Source organism: Hyperolius riggenbachi, chromosome 3 (genome assembly GCF_040937935.1).
Source record: "Hyperolius riggenbachi isolate aHypRig1 chromosome 3, aHypRig1.pri, whole genome shotgun sequence".
Lineage (NCBI taxonomy): Eukaryota > Metazoa > Chordata > Amphibia > Anura > Hyperoliidae > Hyperolius > Hyperolius riggenbachi.
Genome location: NC_090648.1, coordinates 400754315 through 400778795, shown reverse-complemented (window position 1 = coordinate 400778795; position 24481 = coordinate 400754315). Strand labels below are relative to the sequence as shown.

General features: G+C 42.0%; 1 protein-coding gene across 6 annotated transcripts in view; it reads left to right on the top strand.

Moving 5' to 3' along the window:
* TENM2 (teneurin transmembrane protein 2) overlaps nt 1-24481 on the top strand; it is a 4210084-nt gene that overhangs the window by 1293341 nt on the left and 2892262 nt on the right. The window lies entirely within an intron of this gene.

Genomic DNA, 24481 nt, shown 5'->3' with positions numbered 1-24481 from the left:
ATCTTAATATACGATCTATTTTTGGAATAGTTGCTGGAAAGAAAGAAAAGAAAAAAGCCTTTTTTCTATGCTCCAGGAATCATATGCTATTAAGGACTGCCAACAAGCAATCTAGAGTCTAGGTGTAGATCTTAATTAGCTCAGGTTGTTAGGAAGAGGTTTTTGATACACCTGATGAATTTATGGTATGATTGTGAATAGTATGAGAGGCATGAGTGTTTTGTTATAGGTGTGGTTTTTTTAGCATTTTATCTATGTACATGAGAATTTTATAGATTAAATCATTATCACTAGCGCGTGTTCCTTATTTATAAACTGTTTATAATGGATTTCAGTGTCTTTATAATACGTTTCATTTTGCCTCTAGAGCAAGATTCGAAATATTCATACCACTCTTTGGAGAATGTCTCATCGTTGGCGAAGGGAGATTCGGTAAGATCTCTCAGACCCCCTGGAGAAATTTCCTCATCTATTTATACTGATTGCATTTCTGTGTCTGCTATGTTGAAGAACTCTGTTTTTAATAGTCTCTCTAATGCAAAGAAGAGTGGACTCAGGTCGGGAATGGTTTGGGTGATGTTACTTTCAGTTTCTGAGTCTTCCTTCTGTTCTTTCTCCTGTGGTCTGAAGTTTGTCCTCTTGAACTGATCAAAGAGTCTCGCTCGAAGAACAGATCGATCCTCAGCAAGATCCATTTTGCCTTTGTTTCACGGACTGTGGTCTCAACCGGTATATCTGCAGTAACGGAGGTATCCTCTGGGAATGTCTCCGTAGGTCGATCTGGAAGCTGTAGCAGATACAGTAGAAGAAAAAAGAAACCGCAGGTGCACCGGGAGCCCTTATAGTGTATTATCTTCAGATAACTTAAATTATTTTATTAAAAATAAGAGTAATAATACTCACAAGTGTGGGCTGCTGCAGAGGCAACCACTCAATTGAGCATGTGGGGAAAGCCCGTCCCCACTCTGTCTTTTTAACGGGTGGTCGCTGCTTCTTCAGAAAAACTTCACTCCTAATTCGTTGTGAAGGACCCCACTGGGTGGTATAAAATGGTATCGAGGAAAGTAGGAGGCACCCTTGTAGTGTATGCTATGTTCACTTTGTGTGTATAATTATATAAGAGAGTTTTCCTACCTTATGTAAGGAGACTTCACTTAATAATGGAATAAGGTTGTTTTATTGACATTAGCACTTCAGACAACGCGTTTTGTGGTTCAAACCGCTTCCTCAGGTCAAATTAGGGTGCTTTAAAAATAGATAAAAGTGGACACTCAGCATTTCGTAACATTGTACCAATAAAACATACAGAAAAACAGATTAAAACAATAAAACCATGAATAATCTCTGCAAATAATATATAAAAAAAGTGATTGAACATTATTATAAGTATGTTTATGAATGATATGCACATGAAAAACATATAAATACAAGTAGATATACATCGACTGTAAAACATTAGAAAAACCTTAAAAGATATGTTTGTATGTTTATTCGTGTCAGTTAATAATATTCTGTCTGGGATAATCAGGTGTGGTAAGCCCAGGTAAGTTGTGTAACATTGGGGAGTCCTTACAGTGTCGGAGTACTTATGTAAGGGAATGCTTTTACATGGAGATGCATGGACTATGGTATTCTGGTATGGACTGGAGAGTATGCTAGTTAGGGGTGGACTATATTCTGATGCTGTGCACTGCTATGAATAGGACGGGGCGTGCAGTTCTAAGTATGCCACTGTGTTGGATAAAAGAGTAGCCAAGTATTGTGCTACAATCATGGACACAACCGGAGATGGTGATAGAAAAGTATTTAATAGGTGGTACAACGTGTTATATAGCTGTCCACAGTAGAGGTAAAAACGGAGATAACTGTGTGTTATTGGAGTGTCAGCACGAACAGTGGGACATAGGTAAAAACAGTATAGAGTAGGCTGGAGGTGTTATGCAGGTATTAATCAATAGTAGCAGAGCAGATCTCTTACCTCGGACAGAATAAACGAAAGCCTGGGCCCCAAACCATTTGTTTGGCATGCGAGCGCTAAATAGATGCTCGATGAGTGATTAGTCAGAGCAGACGGAGAGTCATGTGGGTGTGGACGTGGGGGGTTGTCCGCATTACGTCAAGGGGGAGTGGCTGAGACATGTAGATCGTTTTGCATAGAATAAGCATTTTTAGTGGTAGTAAGGGGTGCGACCTTATCGTCGCATACATCATAAAGGGGATAAAAAAAGGCTTGCATGTTATATTGGCAGAAAAATAGTGTGACTGGAAGGGGACGATGGTAGTTGTAGGTGGCGTCACAAGTGGATATTGCGTCGGAAGGCTTTTCCGCCATGATAGATGTGGGCATGGGAAAGCGGGGAGGATTGTATGAAACGGGGAAAAAAGCTATGGAAATATAGTATATGTTATACTTCAGTTATAGAATAAATTTGACTTATGGTGCCTGATTCACAAAGCGGTGCTAACCCAGTTAGCACGCCTAAAAGACTTTACGCCTAAAAGACTTTAGGCGTGATAACTATTGAACCAAGCTGATGAAAAGACAGTTTAGGCGTGATACGTTTAGGCGTGATAAGTTTAGATACGTTTAGATCGCCCACAAAGTCCCGCACGCAAAACAGCGCCATTAAACTCTATGCGAAGTGCACCAGACTTTGCTAGCGCAAAACTTTTGATCAGCTGTGCAATGCGGTGCTAACCCAGTTGTTGCTATAGTTATCACGCCTAAACTTATCACACCTAAACTTATCACGCCTAAACGTATCACACCAAAACTTATCACGCCTAAACTGAGTTTAGGCGTGATAAAGGGCTTTTCACCAGCTAACTGTTAGCACCGCTTTGTGAATCAAGCCCATGGTGTATGGTCATGTGTGAGGTAAAGAAACCTAGCCATGATGGAAAGGATTAATGGTGTGTGATAACATGACCTGTTCGTATGTGGTGTTGCCACCTCGTGGACCAAGGAACTAAATGTTTTTTTATAAACATGTATTAATTCTGATCCATAACGTATCACAATAATTTTTTGCAACATCTGTTGATACAACCATAATTGATTAATATATCAGGGAGAAAGGTCATAACTCATCTGGGTTATTTCCATGGAAAAATATAAAATAAAATAAATGAACGATAAAAACATGCATAATGTAATTAATTGTACATGGTAATAAATGTCTAACATAATGTCCTAGTTCTATATATCCTGGTGTAGTTGGGTGTTTTGGGGGAAATCTAGTAGTTGTGGATATACTGATTTATGTTTTTTTGTCCCACAAAACAAGCAAATTTGTATTATCTATTCGTAGACCTAAATCTCTTCACCCGCAAACTAACGTTGGAACAATATTTTGCGATGAAAAAATTGAAAGGCCATACCACAAAAACCAACAATATGAATGGAAGGATTCCGATAACCCTCAATGATGATGACACATCAAACATCTTTTATAAACCAGAAGAATTGGAAACTGAGAAATACATACACACCCAATTAAAGAATAAATCACACTTTTATCCCATTACGTACAGAGGACTCCACATAGAGGGATTTTATAATCAGGTCCTGGAAGACTTCAGGAACCTAGAAAATGACAATTCTACATCTAATCTGACAAAACAGGAACAGTAAGCGACTGGGGAATATAATTTACCTCGAATTACAATGAGAGGGAAATCGAATACGGGGAGATCAAGTCTAAAAACTACTTCAAGTCTGTAGATTCCATTGCATACATTGACTACAAGAGTAGCCACCATAGACCTTGGAGGAATAATATTCCTTATGGACAATTTTTAAGGATACGCAAAAACTGTACGGACCTAAAATCATTTGACATGCAAGCTAAAATCCTTACAAACAAATTCAAAGAAAAAAACTTTCCAACCAAACTAATTACCGCGGCTAGAAAAAAAGCAAGAAAAACCAAGAGATCCACACTTCTGGTAGAAAAAGAAAAACCCACAAAATCGGAAAAATCCCAGAATCAAACCAATTTCATCACTAGGTTCTCTAGTAATCACATATCAGCGAGAAAAATACTAACAAAACTCTGGCCACTACTGAAAGATGACCCCTACCTGAAAAAAAGAAATCGACGAGAAACCACAGTGTACCTTCAGAAGGGCGAAAACCTTTAAAAATGAACTAGCCCCAAGTAAGTTGAAAAATTCTAAACTAAGAATGAACTCCAAACGCCCAGATACCTCAGGAGTCCAAAATTGCAAACAAAGGAGCTGCCTCTGTTGTCAGAAGGTTCAGAATGACCAAAAGACCTTCAGGTCCACCGTCACAGGAGAATCCTTCAACATCACCCATAGAATGGACTGTTCATCAACCATTATCATCTATCTTCTAACATGTGGCTGTGGGCTGCAATATGTAGGTCGGACAACACAGCAACTCAAAGTAAGATGGGGACAACATAGGCGGAACGTCAACAAAGGATTCACCAAACATGGGCTATCCAGACATTGCAAGGAACTACGCAACCAAGATCATACTGGAATCAAAGTTTGCCCAATAGAACACATACCATCTAATATACAGAACAGGAAAGACAGACTAAAGGCCAGAGAAATGTACTGGGTATTCAAGCTTAGAACCCTCCAACCAGAGGGACTTAACATATGCTTGGAACATAAACTATAGGACAACTTCCCGACACTCTTCATCCCCCAAAAAAGAACCAACCCCCCCCCTCCCCACACACACACACTTCCTTACTTCCCCCCCGCCTCCACTTCCACCTCCCCTCCCCCCTCTCCATCGTATTATATAATCCCATATTATCTCTTAATACATCTAAATGGTAGAAAATAACTAAAATCTCATAAGAGGCCTCCTATTTTAACACATCGAGTATACCCACAACTACTATATTTCCCAAAAAACACCCAACTACACCAGGATATGTAGAACTGGGACATTATGTTGGACATTTATTGCCATGTACAATTATATTATGCATGTTTTTATTTACAAACATTTAGTTTCTTTTTTAATTTCCATGGAAATAACCCAGACGAGTTATGACCTTTCTCCCTGATATATTAATCAATTATGGGTTTATCAACTGATGTTGCAAAAAATTATTGTTATACGTTATGGATCAGAATTAATACGTTTATAAAAAAAATTTAGTCCCTTGGTCCACGAGGTGGCAACACCACATACGAACAGGTCATGTTATCACACACCATTAATCCCTTCCATCATGCCTAGGTTCCTTTAGCTCACATATGACCATACACCATAAGACAAATTTATTCTATAACTAAAGTATAACGTATATTATATTTCCATAGCTTTATTCCCCGTTTCATACCATCCTCCCCGCTTTCCCTTTCATATGCCCACATCCATCATGGCGGAAAAGCCTTCTGACGCAGGCGCAATATGCACTTGTGACTTCACCTACAACTACCACCGTCCCCTTCCAGTCATCGCACTAATTTTCCGCCAAAATAACATTCAAGCCTTTTTTTATCCACATTATTATGGATGTGACGATAAGGGAGCACCCCTTACTACCACTAAAAATGCTTATTCTATGCAATACGATCCACATGTCTCAGCCACTCCCCCTTGACATAATGCGGACAACCCCCCGCGTCCACAACCACGTGACTCTCCCGTCCGTTCTGACTAATCACTCATCGAGTGTCTATTTAGCGCTCACATGCCAAACAAATGGTTTGGCGCCCAGGCTTTTGTTTTTTCTGTCCGAGGTAAGAGATCTGCTCTGCTACTATTAATAGCTGCAGAACACCTCCAGCCTACTCTATACTGTTTTTACCTATGTCCCACTGTTTGTGCTGACACTCCAATAACACACAGTTATCTCCGTTTTTACCTCTACTGTGGACAGCTATATAACACATTGTACCACCTATTAAATACTTTTCTATCACCATCTCCGGTTGTGTCCACGATCGTAGCACAATACTTGGCTACTCTTTAACTAACACAGTGGCATACTTAGACCCGCACTCACCGCCCTATTCATAGCAGTTCACAGCATCATAATATAGTAAAGTGGAAGGCTGCGCATCCCTGACCCAATACTGTACAATTGAATGGTTAATCGCTGTGGCGCACACCGCCCCCCGCCCCCCCCCCTGGACTGAAATGTACGCCCGCATCCAAACAATGCAATACTGGTCTGTAACTACCAGGCTAGCAGCACCCATTGTGCTATCCTGTTTTGCCTGGTAAGTATTTAGTTATGCATATGTTTTGCATCTGTCTGATTGCTGAGTGTGTATTTGAGCTATATAAGCGGTGCATATGAGGTGATGAGTCATTCAGTTGCAGCCCATGTTGGTGAGCGCTTGCTTTGTTTTCTGCTGTCAGCATCATAATATAGTCCACCCCTAACTAGCATACTCGCCAGTCCATACCAGAATACCATAGTCCACGCATCTCCATATAAAAGCATTCCCTTACATAAGTACTCCGACACTGTAAGGTCTCCCCAATGTTACACAACTTACCTGGGCTTACCACACCTGATTATCCCAGACAGAATATTATTAACTGACACAAATAAACATATAAACATATCTTTTAAGGTTTTTACTAATGTTTTACAGTCGATGTATATCTACTTGTATTTATATATTTTTCATGTGCATATCAATCATAAATGTTCTTATGTTAATGTTCAATAACTTTTTTTATATATTATTTGCAGAGATTATTCATGGTTTTATTGTTTTAATCTGTTTTTCTGTATGTTTTATTGGTACAATGTTACGAAATGCTGAGTGTCCACTTTTATCTATTTTTAAAGCACCCTAATTTGACCTGAGGAAGCGGTATGAACCACAAAACGCGTTGTCTGAAGTGCTAATGTCAATAAAACAACCTTATTCCATTATTAAGTGAAGTCTCCTTACATAAGGTAGGCAAACTCTCTTACATAATTATACACACAAAGTGAACATAGAATACACTACAAGGGCGCCTCCTACTTTCCGCGATACCATTTTATACCACCCCACCCAGTGGGGTCCTTCACGACGAATTAGGAGTGACGTTTTTCGAAAGGAGCAGTGACCACCCTTAAAAAAAAACGAGTGGACACGGGCTTTCCCCACATGCTCAATTGAGTGGTTGCCTCGGCAGCAACCCACACTTGTGAGTATTACTCTTATTTTTAAGTAATTTATCTGAAGATAATACACCATAAGGGCTCCCGGTGTCCCTGCCGTTTCTTTTTTCTTCTACTGTATCTGCTACAGCTTCCAGATCAACCTACGGAGACATTCCCAGAGGATACCTCCATTACTGCAGATATACCGGTTGAGACCACAGTCCGTGAAACAAAGGTAAAATGGATCTTGTTGAGGATCGATCTGTTCTTCAAGCGAGACTCTTTGATCAGTTCAAGAGGACAAACTTCAGACCACAGGAGAAAGAACAGAAGGAAGACTCAGAAACTGCAAGAAACATCACCCAAACCATTCCCGACCTGAGTCCACTCTTCTTTGCATTAGAGAGACTATTAAAAACAGAGTTCTTCAACATAGCAGACACAGAAATGCAATCAGTATACAAAGATGAGGAAATCTGTCCAGGGGGTCTGAGAGCTCTTACCGAATCTCCCTTCCCCAGAGAAGAGACATTTTCCAAAGAGTGGTATGCATATTTAGAATCTTGCTGTAGAGGCAAGATGGAACGTATTATAAAGAAATGGCAAATCTATTATAACGGAATTACAACCACAAATTACAGCAATTAAAACCGAATTGTCACAGTACAACAAAACAAATGAATATAAATCATTCTTACATATATTACATAACAAAATCACCAAATTGAACGTGATGTGTCTGAAAGCAAATTAGGTAAACTTAACAGAGATAGGAACCTATACCTACAAAACAAACAAAGAATATTCAATAAAAGAGGATCTAGGCCCCCTACTCACATACCCCCAATTTTACCACAACGACCACCAGCTTTATTACCCAGACCACAAAAAAGAAAATAGAGAGAAGATATTCATATAAAGGACCAAAACAAAAGTCAGAACATTTATTAGGAGAAAAAGAAAGGGAAAAACAAAATGAAAAGGAAAAACAAAGGGAACTGAAAACCAAACATCCGAACAAAAATCCAATTAATAGTGTTGAACACTGAACACTCCGAGACACAACCAAAGTCGAACACCGTTACAGATGGAACCAAAAGATCACTTCACACACTGAGGAAAAAGGGGCAGGACCTCGGAGAAAGACGATGTGTTCAGTACACCATTAACCAATCACAGGAGTAAAGAACAGAAGATTAGCGACAAACGGTCAACTACATCGGATGACCTTCTAGACCTCAGCACCTATAATACACAAGAACAATCGCTGCCAATGGTAGAACCCACACCACAATTGCACAACAAGACTCCTGAGGTAATACAGAAATCACAAACCAAGATCCCATGCACCTCGAAGATTCCAAACAAAAGAATCTAGACATATTACAGAATTTTTTACTCCAACACAAGAACCTCTAAATAACAGTTCGGATTATAACACCACAGAGGGCGCAACAACTAGCTCTTCTTTTTTTTTAGAATTACCCACCATACTGGAGGAAATTACATCACTAAAACAGATGATACCATACTCCGTGAACCACTTGGCACCCCAGTGATCTCCTCACCTCTGAAACCCCCCAAAAAATGGGAAACCTAGAAAAAGAGGAAGAAGAGGGGGCAAGAAAACCAAACACAAATTAACAACTGCTTCCAAAGAAATTAATAAAGAGGAAGGTCTAAGATCAATCATCAATCTATCTTCCTATACATTAAGCAGAGCAGAGGAAACAATTGTAGGCCGGGGCCTATCTTTTTGTCCCACAAAACAAGCAAATTTGTATGATCTATTCGTAGACCTAAATCACTTCACCCGCAAACTAACGTTAAAACAATATTTTGGGATAAAAAAATTGAAAGGCCATACCACAAAAACCAACAATTTGAATGGAAGGATTCCGATAACCCTCAATGATGATGACACACAGGGGCGTCGCTAGCCCTATTTTGGGGGGCCCGTGCCCCCAATCTGTCCTGGGGTGCCACAGATCTCCCGGCCGCCGCTGCCCCGCTCTGCTCTGCTGTCCCCGCTGCGCTGCCATTCAGACCTCGATCAGCGCCGGGCGACTAGATAGAGCGGGCGCTAGGACCTAGCGGACACCGCTGATATGCGGAAGTGATATCACTTCCGCATATTTGTGCCCGGCGCCCGCTGTATCTGGTTGGGTCGCCCGCTGATCCTGAGGTCTGAAGCGGCAAGGTAGGTGGGGTGGGGAGCGCGCCTGCCACTCACTACCTAACGGGGGTCCCTGTCACTCACTACCTAACGGGGGTCCCTGCTGTCATTCACTAACGGGGGTCCCTACTGTCACTCACTACCTAACGGGGGTCCCTGCTGTCACTCACTACCTAATGGGGGTCCCTGCTGTCACTCACTACCTAACGGGGGTCCCTGCTGTCACTCACTACCTAACTGGGGGTCCCTGCTGTCACTAACAGGGGTCCCTGCTGTCACTCACTACCTAACGGGGGTCCCTGCTGTCACTCACTACCTAACGAGGGTCCCTGCTGTCACTCACTACCTAACAGGGGTCCCTGCTGTCACTCACTATCTAACTGGGGGTCCCTGCTGTCACTCACTATCTAACTGGGGGTCCCTGCTGTCACTCACTATCTAACTGGGGGTCCCTGCTGTCACTCACTATCTAACTGGGGGTCCCTGCTGTCACTATCTAACTGGGGTCCCTGCTGTCACTCACTACCCAACTGGGGGTCCCTGTCACTACCTAACTGGGGGTGCCTGTCACTACCTAACTGGGGGGTGCCTGTCACTACCTAAGCTGGGGGCTCATGTCACTGCCTACACTGGGGGGCTCCTGTCACTAACTGAACTGGGGGGCTCCTTTCACTACCTAAACTGGGGTACTCCTGGCGCTTCCTTAACTAGGGGGCACCTGTCGCTACCTAAACTATCCAGGCCAGCCAGACCAGCATCACCACCAGCCAACCAGCCCAGAATCACTATCAAAAAGGCAACAGCATCACCACCAGTCAGGCCAGCATTTACTTCAACCAGCCAAGCACAGCCCAGCATCACTGCCAGCCAACCCAGCCACAACATCGGCCACGGCATCACCGCCAGCCAGGCCACAGCATCACTGCCAGGCCTTTCAGCTCACACATCATCCCCAATCCAGCCAAAAACAGTATTGCCAGGTACAGCAGCCAGTAGAGGAGAATTCAGAAGCCAGGTGAGAGGGGGTCTACCATATTAAGGGGGCATTCTGCCTATTTATGTGAAATGCTGTCTATTTATGTGCCTCATGACTGCTGAATTTGTCTTGTTGAGGGCCTCAAGATTGCTGAATTTGTCTTGTTGGGTGCCTCATGATGTGTTGGGGGCCTCATGATTGCTGAATTTGTCTTGTTGGGGGCATCACACTTGCTGACTTTGTCTTGTTGGGGGCCTCATGATTGCTGAATTTGTCTTGTTGGGGGCCTCATGATTTCTGAATTTGTCTTGATAGGGGCCTCATGATTGCTGAATTTGTCTTGTTGAGGGTCACATGATTGCTAACTGCGAGACTATGGAAAAAAATGAATCATCATCATATGAGACAATAGCATTAAACCTACTTTTTTAGCTTTTTAAAACAGAAAATAAAACTGGGAGGTTCTAAAAAAATGAATATATTTTTTCAGGAGTAGGATGGATGAAATTGTTTATCTTTTCAGTTTTTCAACTTGGATTTTCCATAATGTTCATGTATGTGTTAAAACGTTTGTATAGTATTTAGTTTAAATTGCTGTTGCCACTTTGCGATAGATAAGTAACTTGTGGGTTGCAGTTTGGGCCTCCAAAAAGTTCGCCACCACTGTCCTAATCTAATGTACGATTGGCCCCACCCATGGCCACGCCCACTCACTGCATGGTCACGCCCATTTTGTGCCGCGGCGCGCTGCACACGCCGCACATAGCCCCCAACTAGTGCCCCCAGGTGCCACTGATCTCCAAGAACCCTAGGAACGCCCCTGATGACACATCAAACATCTTTTATAACCCAGAAGAATTGGAAACTGAGAAATACATACACACCCAATTAAAGAATAAATAACACTTTTATCCCACCACATACAGAGGACCCCACATAGAGGGATTTTATAATCAGGTCCTGGAAGACTTCAGGAACCTAGAAAATGACAATTCTACATCTAATCTGACAAAACAGGAACAGCAAGCGATCAAAAGTCTGAAGAACAATGCCACAATCATTATCAAATCTGCGGACAAAGGAGGAGGGATTGTAATAATAAATAAGGACGACTACATCAAAGAAGCAGAAAGAATACTGAAGTATACAGATTAGTACAACATACTAGATCAAGATCCAACATGTAACTACAAGAAAGAGTTGAAGAGTTTAATTACCGAGGCCTATGGGGAAGGAATTCTGAATTAATTTCGAAAAGGATTTTATACTCATTAAAAATCTGACCACAGCTCACTTCTATCATTTACCTAAAATCCACAAGTCAATAACCAACTCACCAGGCAGACCAATTATATCCGGCATCAACTCACTATCATCACATTTATCAGAATTGAGCATCATTTACAACAAAAAGTAAGAGAACTACCTTCGTTCCTGAAGGATTCCACTCAATTACTCAGGGAACTTACAGATATACCCTGAAAGAGTGACTACAAATGGGTGACATTAGACATGTCTGCCCTATATTCGAACATACTTCACAAAATCGGCCTAAAAGCAGTGTGGTACTTCCTACAGAAGGATCCAAAGATTCCACTAAAACAAAAAATATTTCTTATAAAATCGATTAAATTTATACTTACACACAACTATTTTACGTTTATGGAAAAAACTTATTCACAGAAACAAGGGACAGCAATGGGGTCGAGCTTAGCTCCCAGCTATGCACATTTGATGATGGGCCTCCTGGAACATCTACTAATAGAACAAAACAATCCCTTTACCTCCAACATCATCTACTACCAAAGATATATAGATGATTTGATCCTCATTTGGAACGGCGACATGGCATCAATATGTGAGTTTGTTAGTCATATGAATAACAACGACTGGGGAATATCGTTTACCTCAAATTACAATGAAAGGGAGATCGAATACTTAGATGTAGTCCTATGCGCAGAAGGTGGGGAGATCAAGTTTAAAAACGACTTCAAGTCCATAGATTCCAATGCACTGATTGACTACAAGAGTAGCCACCATAGACCTTGGAGGAATAATATTCCTTATGGACAATTTTTAAGGATATACAAAAACTGTACGGACCTAAAATCATTTGATATGCAAGCTAAAATCCTTACAAACAAATTCAAAGAAAAAAACTTTCCACTCAAACATCACCGCAAAAAAGCAAGAAAAATCGAGAGATCCACACTTCTGGTAGAAAAAGAAAAACCCACAAAATTGGAAAAATCCCAGAATCAAACCATTTTCATTACTAGGTTCTCTAGTAATCATATATCAGTGAGAAAAATACTAAAAAAAAACTGGCCACTACTGAAAGATGACCCCCACCTGAAAAAAGAAATCGACGAGAAACCACAGTGTACCTTCAGAAGGGCGAAAACCTTGAAAAATGAACTAGCCCCAAGTAAGTTGAAAAATTCTAAACGAAGAATTAACTCCATACACCCAGATACCTCAGGAGTCCAAAATTGCAAACAAAGGAGCTGCCTCTGTTGTCAGAAGATTCAGAACAACCAAAAGACCTTCAGGTCCACCGTCACAGGAGAATCCTTCAGCAAACTAGGAGACCTGCACACCACAATCCTGGGCTCTCCCCCGTCAGGATGGCCGGCTGGCACAGGTATCCCTCCACTCTCGGTGCACTTCCGACCGCCGCGCGCTCAGTTATCTCAGTCCGCCTGCAACGCACGAGGTGACGGCGGGACCCTTAGCATATAGCGGACTTATATGATCTATATTCAGTATTGTGGTGTTCAGGTCTCCTAGTTTGCTTTTGGTCAACTACTGTATACTTCATTAGCCTTTCATTGTGCCTCTAGACAGATCACTGCTTGTAAGCAGGTTAAAAAGTTGTGGGTCGCACTGGGAGCGCCTACCTCTGACAATTCTTATATTTAAAAAAATAATCAGAGGGGCGATCGAGTGTGGAGTATTGTTTTTTGTCAGCGCGGAGTGTGTTGTCCAAATTTTTCATTTAAATATAAAGCAAATTATATAATTCTTCTTAAAGAGACTCTGTAACAAAATTTTGAGCCTTATTTCTTCTATCCTATAAGTTCCTATACCTGTTCTAATGTGCTCCGGCATACTGCAGCCTTTTCTAGTTGCACTGTCTCTGTAATAAATCTTATCTTCTTTCCTCTGTCGGAATGTGTGGAATGTGCAGCACTGCTTGTGATAGGCAGAAGCTTTACACACCCTCTCCAAGCTCTCCTCTCAGCCTATCACACTCTGGTTAGCAGCTATGTCTTTTGTTTGTAAACACTGCCTAAAACGGGCAATTACAAGCCAGGATTGCAGCAGGGAGTGGCAGAAACAGCACAAAGAGGCCCAGGAGAACATATTGAATAGAATGGTATGCTTTTTATTGTAAGAATTTTAGAGTTCAGATTCTCTGTAAAACAGTTAATCATAGAATATATAATTGTATAATAAAACTTAACAATGTTCTATTATGAACACATATATTTAATAATTTCAACCGGCAGATGTCACCATTAAATCATGTAAATAACAAGCTGTATTAATAAAATTAATTATGACTATGAAGCCGCCAGGTGGCATAATTGTCCTAAATACGGGACAATAGAAAAAACCTTGCAAAATTCTATTGACATTCCAGAATTTTTGATAACACCTCCTAACCCAAACATCCATGTGGAACACATCTAAAGTGTTTTGAAACTTTCACTGCAGAATCCAGCATTTAAATATATTTAAAAATATTAAATTATATCATGTGTATTTATAGGGTTTAACAATAACTATTTCTTTTTTTAGAAGGACTGTCTTGATTATTAATATTTATATATAATAACTGAGCAAATATACATATATGATTTCTGCAGTAATGTGATTTTTAAACTTATTTTCAGTCTTCACACAGTACATTTATCTACAACCTTGACATTTGAAAGATGCTTCTAACATAAACAAAAATGTTTTAGCTTCTGTAACAAAATAATCTTATAAGCTTCACAGCCTGGAATATGCTGAGATGTCTCAGAGCAATATTTTAAAGAAATACCCCAACTTTACAGTCTACAATAAAAGTTTGCATAGAACAATAAAACTTGAAACATACACATATGACAGCTTTTCCTGCATAAAGAAAGCGCTAGAATTCTGACAGACCCCCTGAAAACCCCGTCATGAAATACATTGCTCTTTCTTTTGATATATGTAAACTTACACTACCATTAGGTTTGCTACATTATCTTTCATTTACCACATTTAAATATATTCTTTTTTCCTATGAAACTTTAAAATCAATTTTCTCAAAAACTATAAGGTCTTTTTGAAAGAATTTGGTGTTTCTAGCACGTAAGGGGGCTTTCCTGTGAACCGCTAAAGTCGGTGGGTGTTTGCCTGCCATTTAAGTCTATGGAGCCAGCCCACCACTATCTGTTAGGTAAGTAAAGTGAAGTAGTTGCTCATTTAGACCACAAGCAGCACTCTTCTTCTGTACTCTCATCTATATTATTCAGTTTTGGCCTGTATAAAGCCACAGTCAGGGCCCCCCCTATATTGTGTGTTGGTTCTAGCATACAGCAGAAAAATATCTGTCGCCTGAGTGAAGTGACAATCAGGTCCTAACTGGCAGTGTGTTTATTTTTGCTTTTGTAATATTGTGTTAAGAAAAATGATAGGCAGAGGCAGGCTGCTCCACAGGACTCATAGGGGTCATGGTGCTGTGATTTCCTGTGGCCCTAGAATATTGCCCAGTGTTCAGAGGGCATGTACCCTGGACTCGCAAAATGCTGATTATGTAGTTGATGGGCTTAAACACGCATCTTCTACCACTTCTGATAGGAACCTTGATGCACCATCCTCATCCTGCTGTGATATGGGAACTGCATGATGTACCACTTGCCTTACCACTAGCACCACAGCTGCTTCACCTGAAGATGTGTCAGAGGAGTTATTTACACATAAATTTGTGGAAATTAATGATGCTCAAGAATTAATGACTAGAGATGGCCCGAACGGATCGCCTGGGGGGTAGTTTGCGTGGATTTCACCTGTCCGCGTCGAGTAGCGCACACAGTGCTTTTGACCCGCCCCCTATACCTCGTCATTGGGCTAAACTTTGACCCTCTACATCACAGTCAGCAGACACATGGTAGCCAATCAGGCTGCACTACCTCCTGGACCCATCCCCCCTATAAATACGCAGCAGCATCGGCCATTCTCTCACTCCCTGTCTGCTGTTGTAATAAGAGGAAGGGAGAGACATAGCTTAAAAGATAGGGAAAGCGTTATTATGGCTCTTGTTTGCTTGCTCCTCACTGAAATTTGTTGCTGAAAGCACCCCCAAAAAAACTCTTTTGAGCAGCTGGCCCTTGCTGTACTGTGCCAGCAAGTCCCAGCACACTGTATTATACCAATGCATACCTTTCCACTGTATTTGTGGGATTTAACTTACGATACCATAGCTGTCTACAGTTGCCTGCTGGCATTTGTAGTCCACTGCCAGCACATTGTATTATACTAGTGCATAACTTTCCACTGTATTTGTATGACAGCACACTGTATTAGACCAGTGCATATCTTTCCACTGTATTTGTGTGACAGCACACTATATTATACCAGTGCATATCTTTCCACTGTATTTGTTTGATTTGACTTACTATACCATAGCTCTCTTTGTGGGTGACACTGCATAGATACCGCCCACAGTTGCCTGCTGGCATTTGTAGTCCGCCACCAGCACACTGTTTTATACCAGTGCATATCTTTCCACTGTATTTGTGTGATTTAACATACTATACCATAGCTCTCTTTGTGTTTGACACTGCATAGATACAGCCCACAATTGCCTGCTGGCATTCGTAGTCCGTTCGCCAGCACACTGTATTATACTAGTTCATAACTTGCCACTGTATTTGTATGACAGCACACTGTATAAGACCAGTGCATTTTTTCCATAGGTCTAGTTGTCTTTCCTACATAGACAAGCTTGGTTTAATTGCCTTCTTAAAACAGAAAGAAATTTGCAATAATTCAGTTATAAGTGAACATTTGTGGTTACCCACAATGCACTACTACTAAATATGCAAATTATCCCTTTTCGCCCTTCTTAAGCAAAGCAAGCTTCCAGAACCGCTGGTGTATAGCAAGCCTATAGCTTTAATTTTTACACAGTTATATCAAACCCACATGTAGACAGCCTGTTTCGGACTTTTGGTTCTCATCAGTACATGGCAGGGATTATTTAGGGAAAAGGTGGTATGTGCGCTCCTCTCCTCAAGACACTAACAGATAAAATACAATATATACATAAACTTCAATAGAGAATATAAACCACTTGTTCCTTCACGCTGGCTGGATGGATCGCTATATGAATGGGTGAGTATTCGCACCCTAACAAGTTGTAGATTAAAGATACAGCGCTCTATACATCAGCCAGATACAGGTCATAATACAGTTCAAACTCTCCTAGTGCATCAACACAGTCCACTTTAGAGTCCATCAATAAAAAGTCTCCATCCCACTAGTACATATCACGCTCACCAGATACGATGGCTGACTGGTTATAATCAGCATAAGCAGCATGTAATAGATGACAACTGATGATCCTCTCAGCACTTTTCCGTGTGTACCTCAGGGCAGAAACACTGACATAGCGTAATACTGTTTGCATTAGACGGAACAAACATATCCCTCCACCAACACTGCTAGTCACCAGTGTTTAGTTAATAGGCACCACACACCCAGTGAGTGCAACTAGTAAGGTTATAGGCTCACCAGATGTAATGGCTGAACGTATGACAGACCAGCTCACAGCGCTTCTGGTAAACCTTTTCTTGTCCCAGCACAGTCTTTCTCCTTAAAAGACTCAGAAACGGATTCGAAATAGTGTATTACCATTTATTAAAAAACATTAAAAGCAAGTAGTGCACTCACATTTCACAATATAAATATGCGCAAATCATAAACCTCATACGGACGTCCTTCTCATTGTCACGCTCGTGTCTCCACACAGCAATCCGAGGCCACGCCCTACCGGTTTCGTCATATGACTCATCAGGGGCTGGCCATCGTAGCTACGTGGAGACGCTTTAACCTCGATCATATGCAAATGACTTCCTCTTTCCTGACGGACATTGCAGCAGCCCAGAGTTACGGGTGCTGCATAATCTGATACAGATTGCGCTCCGCCAACCCATACTGTCTACATAGCTCAAGGCACTTTATGACATTTTTGGTATCAAAACATTTCCTGTTAAAACCATAAAACAGCGCTGTTGCTCTAAAAGCATTACTCTATCACGTTCAAAAAACACTTTCTTAGCCATGTTTAGCCAGTCCATACTTTCTCCAGCAGGTACTTAAAGCGCCAGGCTCTCATTAAGCTCCAAAGTCCCCTGACCCATAAATTGGAACATTCCGCATATGTTACCCTATGGTAAAAGGACACCCCAATGTGGCACATGTTTCTATATTCCCCCACCCTACTAAAGCCAACAATTGCATAACCCAACGCTAATCACCATTTATGGGGAGGGTCTGTTCTGCTTACTGTTGTTTACTGTTGGGGGTTCCATTTTTGCACAGAGGAAGATAGATAGATGGGTCTATACATAGGGGATGAATGTGAACGTTTATTTCAATAAATGTATATGTATTGAGAATTGGGACACCTAAAATGTCACACATGGAGTAATATTAAGATTAGCATGGGACCAACACTTGGTTGGTAAAAATTCTAATGGGAGATCACTAGGTGGTGATTAGCGTTGGGTTATGCAATTGTTGGCTTTAGTAGGGTGGGGGAATATAGAAACATGTGCCACATTGGGGTGTCCTTTTACCATAGGGTAACATATGCGGAATGTTCCAATTTATGGGTCAGGGTACTTTGGAGCTTAATGAGAGCCTGGCGCTTTAAGTACCTGCTGGAGAAAGTATGGACTGGCTAAAATTGGCTAAGAAAGTGTTTTTTGAACGTGATAGAATAATGCTTTTAGAGCAACAGTGCTGTTTTATGGTTTTAACAGGAAATGTTTTGATACCAAAAATGTCATAAAGTGCCTTGAGCTATGTAGACAGTATGGGTTGGCGGAGCGCAATCTGTATCAGATAATGCAGCACCCGTCACTCTGGGCTGCTGCAATGTCCGTCAGGAAAGAGGAAGTGATTTGCATATGATTGAGGTTAAAGCGTCTCGTAGCTACGATGGCCAGCCCCTGATGAGTCATATGACGAAACCGGTAGGGCGTGGCCTCGGATTGCTGTGTGGAGACGCGAGCGTGACAATGAGAAGGACGTCCGTATGAGGTTTATGATTTGCGCATATTTATATTGTGAAATGTGAGTGCACTACTTGCTTTTAATGTTTTTTAATAAATGGTAATACACTATTTCGAATCCGTTTCTGAGTCTTTTAAGGAGAAAGACTGTGCTGGGACAAGAAAAGGTTTACCAGAAGCGCTGTGAGCTGGTCTGTCATACGGTCAGCCATTACATCTGGTGAGCCTATAACCTTACTAGTTGCACTCACTGGGTGTGTGGTGCCTGTTAACTAAACACTGGTGACTAGCAGTGTTGGTGGAGGGATATGTTTGTTCCGTCTAATGCAAACAGTATTACGCTATGTCAGTGTTTCTGCCCTGAGGTACACACGGAAAATTGCTGAGAGGATCATCAGTTGTCATCTATTACATGCTGCTTATGCTGATTATAACCAGTCAGCCATCGTATCTGGTGAGCGTGATATGTACTAGTGGGATGGAGACTTTTTATTGATGGACTCTAAAGTGGACTGTGTTGATGCACTAGGAGAGTTTGAACTGTATTATGACCTGTATCTGGCTGATGTATAGAGCGCTGTATCTTTAATCTACAACATGGCAGGGATTGTTAAGGCTGTATGAAATAGGGCTTGGACCAGTACAACAGAGTAACCAAGCAGCTCAGGGTGACCCAAACTACTAGGAATGTATAGGGGGATAAAAGGAACCAAAAAGCCCCCCTACTAAAAAAGCAAAGCTTGGTGTAATTGCCTTCTTAAAACAGAAGGAAATTTGCAATAATTCAGTTATAAAAGAACATTTGTGGTTACCCACAATGCACTACTACTAAATATGCAAATTATCCCTTTTTGCCCTTGTTAAGCAAAGCAAGCATCCAGAACCGCTGGTGTATAGCAAGCTTATAGCTTTAAGTTTTACACAGCCATATCAAACCCACATGTAGACAGCCTGTTTCGGACTTTTGGTCCTCATCAGTACATGGCAGGGATTGATAATGCTGTATGAAATAGGGCTTGGACCAGTACAACATAGACAAGGTGGCAAGGATACATCACTATGTAAACCACCATCTCAGGTCTACAATTAAAAAAGTGGTTGATCTTGTAGTGCTTCTCAAGATGAAAAAAGTGATCGACTGTAACGATCTGTGTCAGCCAGAACAGTTTTTCTGATTATTGGTGATCTGCAGTATCACCAATAATACAGATGTTATACCTGATTATGTGGTGATCTGCAGAATCACCAATAATACAAGTATACCAAGAGACACAGGACACAAGATGTGAGATGGTGTTTGGTGCAACAGTAATATAGATGGAGATACCCACTGTCCAGAGGGGCTGGTGTGGGGGGAATCTCTAATTAACACAGTATTCTTTAATCCAGCAAGCTGGAGACTCAGAGACGTAATGACAGGTTCACCCGAGGAGTGGGTGATGCACAGTAAGACAAAGTAGTGAGATCACTTGAGGAGCGAGTGATACAGACTGTACTGCGACAGAGAGTTCCCTGAGGAGCAGGGGACGCAGACAGTACTAATAGCTAGTCACCTGAGGAGCAGGTGATGAGAGCGTGCTACAGCTATCCACCTGAAGAGCAGGTGATTCAGACAGTACTGCAGCTATCTACCTGAGGAGCAGGTGATTCAGACTGTACTGCAGCTATCTAGATGATTCAGATTGTACTGCAGCTATCTACCTGGGGAGCAGGTGATTCAGACTGTACTGCAGCTATCTAGATGATTCAGACTGCACTGCAGCTATCTAAATGATTCAGACTGTACTGCAGCTATCTAGATGATTCAGACTGCACTGCAGCTATCTACCTGAGGAGCATGTGATTCAGACTGTACTTCAGCTATCTAGATGATTCAGACTGTACTGCAGCTATCTACCTGAGGAACAGGTAATAAATAAACTACGAGCCCCTCACCAGGACTAAGCTCCCTGGTGAGAGCAGTAGAGTCAGACTAGCAGGTTTGGCAACACACGAGCAGATACAGTACAAAAGCGGAAGACAGAAACAGAGTGAGGGATAACCAAGTCGGCAACTAGATCACATAGGCAAAAGCACAGAATCACAAGACAGGAGAGTAGTCAAAGCTAGCAGAAGGTCATACCAAATAATACAATTCAATTAGTACTTTAAGTGTGGATCCCGAGCTCCTGCTGGTTCTAGCACACTTTCGGATCTGACTATGGTCTGAGTGCTAACACGTAGCGAATGCAACAGCAGACAAGGAACAACTGACAGGCCTGCCCTTCATATACTGGGAGCACTCTAAAGCCCCGCCCCAGTCACTCAACCAATCCTGATCAGTGTTGGAGTCAGCTGACCGTCTGATCAGCTGACTCCCCTTCTGTCTGCATAAAGATCCTGTCTGTGCGCGCGCACCTTAGTCTGTGTGCCAGTGAGGGAGTAGGCAAAGATCCACCATGCGACAATGCTGCGAAAGCCGCTGGCTGAGATGCGGAGACAGCCGCCATGCCACTCGGCGCTGCGGCGGTCTCCCTCTCACTCCCCACAAACCCAGGCACCAGTCCATCCTGTATCCGCAAGGCGGAACCCGCCGGCTGGGACGCGGAGATAGCCGCCATGCTACTGCTTGATGCGGCGGCATCTCCGCAATCCCTTACATTGACATTCTATAGTTGATGGCAATGTGAACACGTCCCACATCTATAGTTGCCCACCATCCTTGTCCTATTTAGCCAAGTCCTTGTCTGTGGTCTTTTAAATTCACTCTTGACAAGTTGATCACAAAGGTTTCTGCATCTCTTGAATGAAATACATGGCAGAGTAGCACACTTATCCTTCAGTAATGGGTCGGATTGTAGTAAGGCCCAATTTGAAAGGGTAAAATGCATAAAGAACCCATTTCTTTTCTTCTTTTGACTTGGCTGAAGTAAATCCTTTACAGGCCATCATCTGTTGTGATCTGTGACCGTCATCTGCCTGACCCTATTGATTGTGTCCGTGTGTGACAGACTTTGATTGTCACTGTCTGCCACTCTAGTTATAGTCTGTAGACTTGGGGATTATAGTTAGTAGTAGTTGTGTTACCTATGTACTAGTTTACTTAATTTGTAGGGATGATCGGAAAGTGCAGTTTCCGTTCCGCTAGAATTGCGGAATTCCACCAATGCAAAATTCTGTAACTGCTACATACCGTCGGAATTTCTCTCTCTCTCTCTCTCTCTGGGATGCCCTAACTGTTCATGGATCTTGTCTTCCAGGCAGGGCCGGGCCGAGGCATAGGCTGGAGAGGCTCCAGCCTCAGGGCGCAGTGTAGGAGGGGGCGCACAATTCATTCAGCTGTCATTCCTAATTGTGTATGAAGCAGAAAGAAATAAGAAAAGGGGATACATAGCAGTGACTGCAAGCCAGATAACTAAATATTAAGGTGTTGGGGAGGTTGTGGGCCCTGTGGCCCTCTTAGTCTAATAGCAATCAGTGTGTGACAGCTGGGGTGGGAGGGATGGAGGGGCGCACTTTGGTGTCTCAGCCTTGGGTGCTGGAGGACCTTGTCCCTGCTCTGCTTCCAGGGATTTGTAGGCTGTCAAAAGCAAGCTCACATACATTGGCCAGGAATTAAACCCAGGTTAACTGCTTGGAAGGCAGCTATGCTCACAACTATACCACCAACGCTACATGCTGAAGCCAGCCTAGCATGTACCATTGCGATATACCCAAGAGAAAAATGAGCTTGCTTATTTGCCTAATTTGCTAGATGAAAGCAGTGGGACACATGGTGATACTGCTTACAGGCTTCAATTCAAGACTTCAGAAAGATCATGAGCACCTCTGGATGATGCTGGTGTAACATACAAAGCAAAGGACAGCAATGAGAAGTCTGGAAGATTCCAGGGCAAGTGTGGGAAGGATGAAACGCTAGGTGGCTATATATATATATATATATATATATATATATATATATATATATATATATATATATATATATATATATATATATACACATACATATATATATATATATATATATATACACATACATATATATATATATATACACATACATATATATATATATATACACATACATATATATATATATATATACACATACATATATATATATATATACACATACATATATATATATACATATATATATATATATATATATATATATATATATATATATACATATATATATATATATACATATATATATACATATAGTGGTGAGCATAGCTGTCTTCCAAGCAGTTGACCCGGGTTTGATTCCTGGCCAATGTATGTGAGCTTGCTTTTGACAGCCTACAAATCCCTGGAAGACAAAATCCATGAAAAGTTAGGGCATGAGAGAGAGAGAGAGAGAGAGAGATTTTTTTTAGAACTTGATGCTTTTGAATTGAATTTTCAGCTTAAAACCATCAAAGGATACCGGCGGAATTTCACAGGCAATTTTGGAATTCCGCCGGATTGAAAAAGCAATTCCGTTCCGACCAAACGGAACAGAATGACCAATTTCCGGCCGGAATCGCGAAAAAATACAATACCCCGGAAAGCGGTGACCATCCCTATTAATTTGTACTGCTAGTCTGTCAGTTTATTTAGTGCCGCAGCTTCACTACTGTGTAATAGTTACTTTACAGGCCAGCATCTGTTGTGATCTGTGACTGGCACCAGCCTGACCCTATTGATTGTGTCCGTGTGACAGACTTTTATTGTCACTGTCTGTATTGTCACCCCTCAAAATAGCAGCCCAGTAACCTCATGCTCCCTGGGTGCACCGGAAGCAGCCGGAAAGTGGACTCTATGTCTAGGTATGGTCCCCGCTGCCCTGACCATACCCAAAGCCCTATCAAAGGATGCATAGGTAACCGAAGACAGCTCCTTAGCAATACCATTATTCACCGACTCCCCCGCCCCCCCCCCCCCCTTGCGAAGGACAGGTGATAAATCAACCTAAAGTTACCCAACTCTTTGTTCGACACCACCCCCAATGGAGAGAGTATCAGGTCAGGCCACGGCGGATGAAGGAAGGGGCCCGTTATCCTCCCTAACTGCGCTTCTTTTTTGAGTTTTTCCCGCACCACCTCTGGATGATTCCTTGCTGACTTCAAACTTTTCTTTGGAGTAGTACTGAAGACGGGATACGGAAACCCTCCCTAAACCCTTCCCTTAACAATTTTGCTGCCCTCACCTCCTCATATCGCTTGAGCCAAGGAAGCATTGCCTCTAGATTCACCGGGGTCGCCCCTTTTTCCAGGGCCATCCCCCGATCTTTGGAAACTATCCCTTTTTCCTTTTCTGTAGCATTTTGTGGCTGCGTGCGCACCTCCACAACTAGAGCACTCATGCTTGAGTTTGCATGTAGGCCCAAATTTGCAGTATGAGTCATTAAAGGCCCAACAGGTACCTTTGCGCCCCAACCCTGAAGCCCCTCCACCTAAAGGGGAAGCGCCACTTGGAAACGATGACTGAGCACTTGAAGAAGCGTACACGCCACCTTTTGAGTTCATCACCCTCAGCCATATGCCAATGTCGTTACAATGCCAGTCCAGCTCCAGCTGGACTGACATCCTCTGACTAAATTGTTCGTCGTATCTTAAAGTGGATCCGAGATGAACTTTTACTCATTGCATAATTGAGTTCCTTTCTTATTGTTTATAAGGCATTCCTCAAGCCAAATACTTTTTTGTTTTTGTTTTAATACTCCAATTCCCTAACTAAACAAGCCTCGCCCACAGTTTTTCAGAGAGCCTTGTCAATCGCAAGGGCTCATGGGAGCTCAGTCTGGGCAGGAGGAGGGGGAGGTATTACTAGCCAGAGATTTCAGAGGCAGAGGGGAGGAGGGGGGATTAGGCTTTTTTCACAGAAGATGCAGATACGCTTCACTGTTTGTAATGTTTACAAACAACATGGCTGCTGTCATTGTATCACAGCAAGAAATAATCATATTTTGTTTACAGCTAGATTTGCT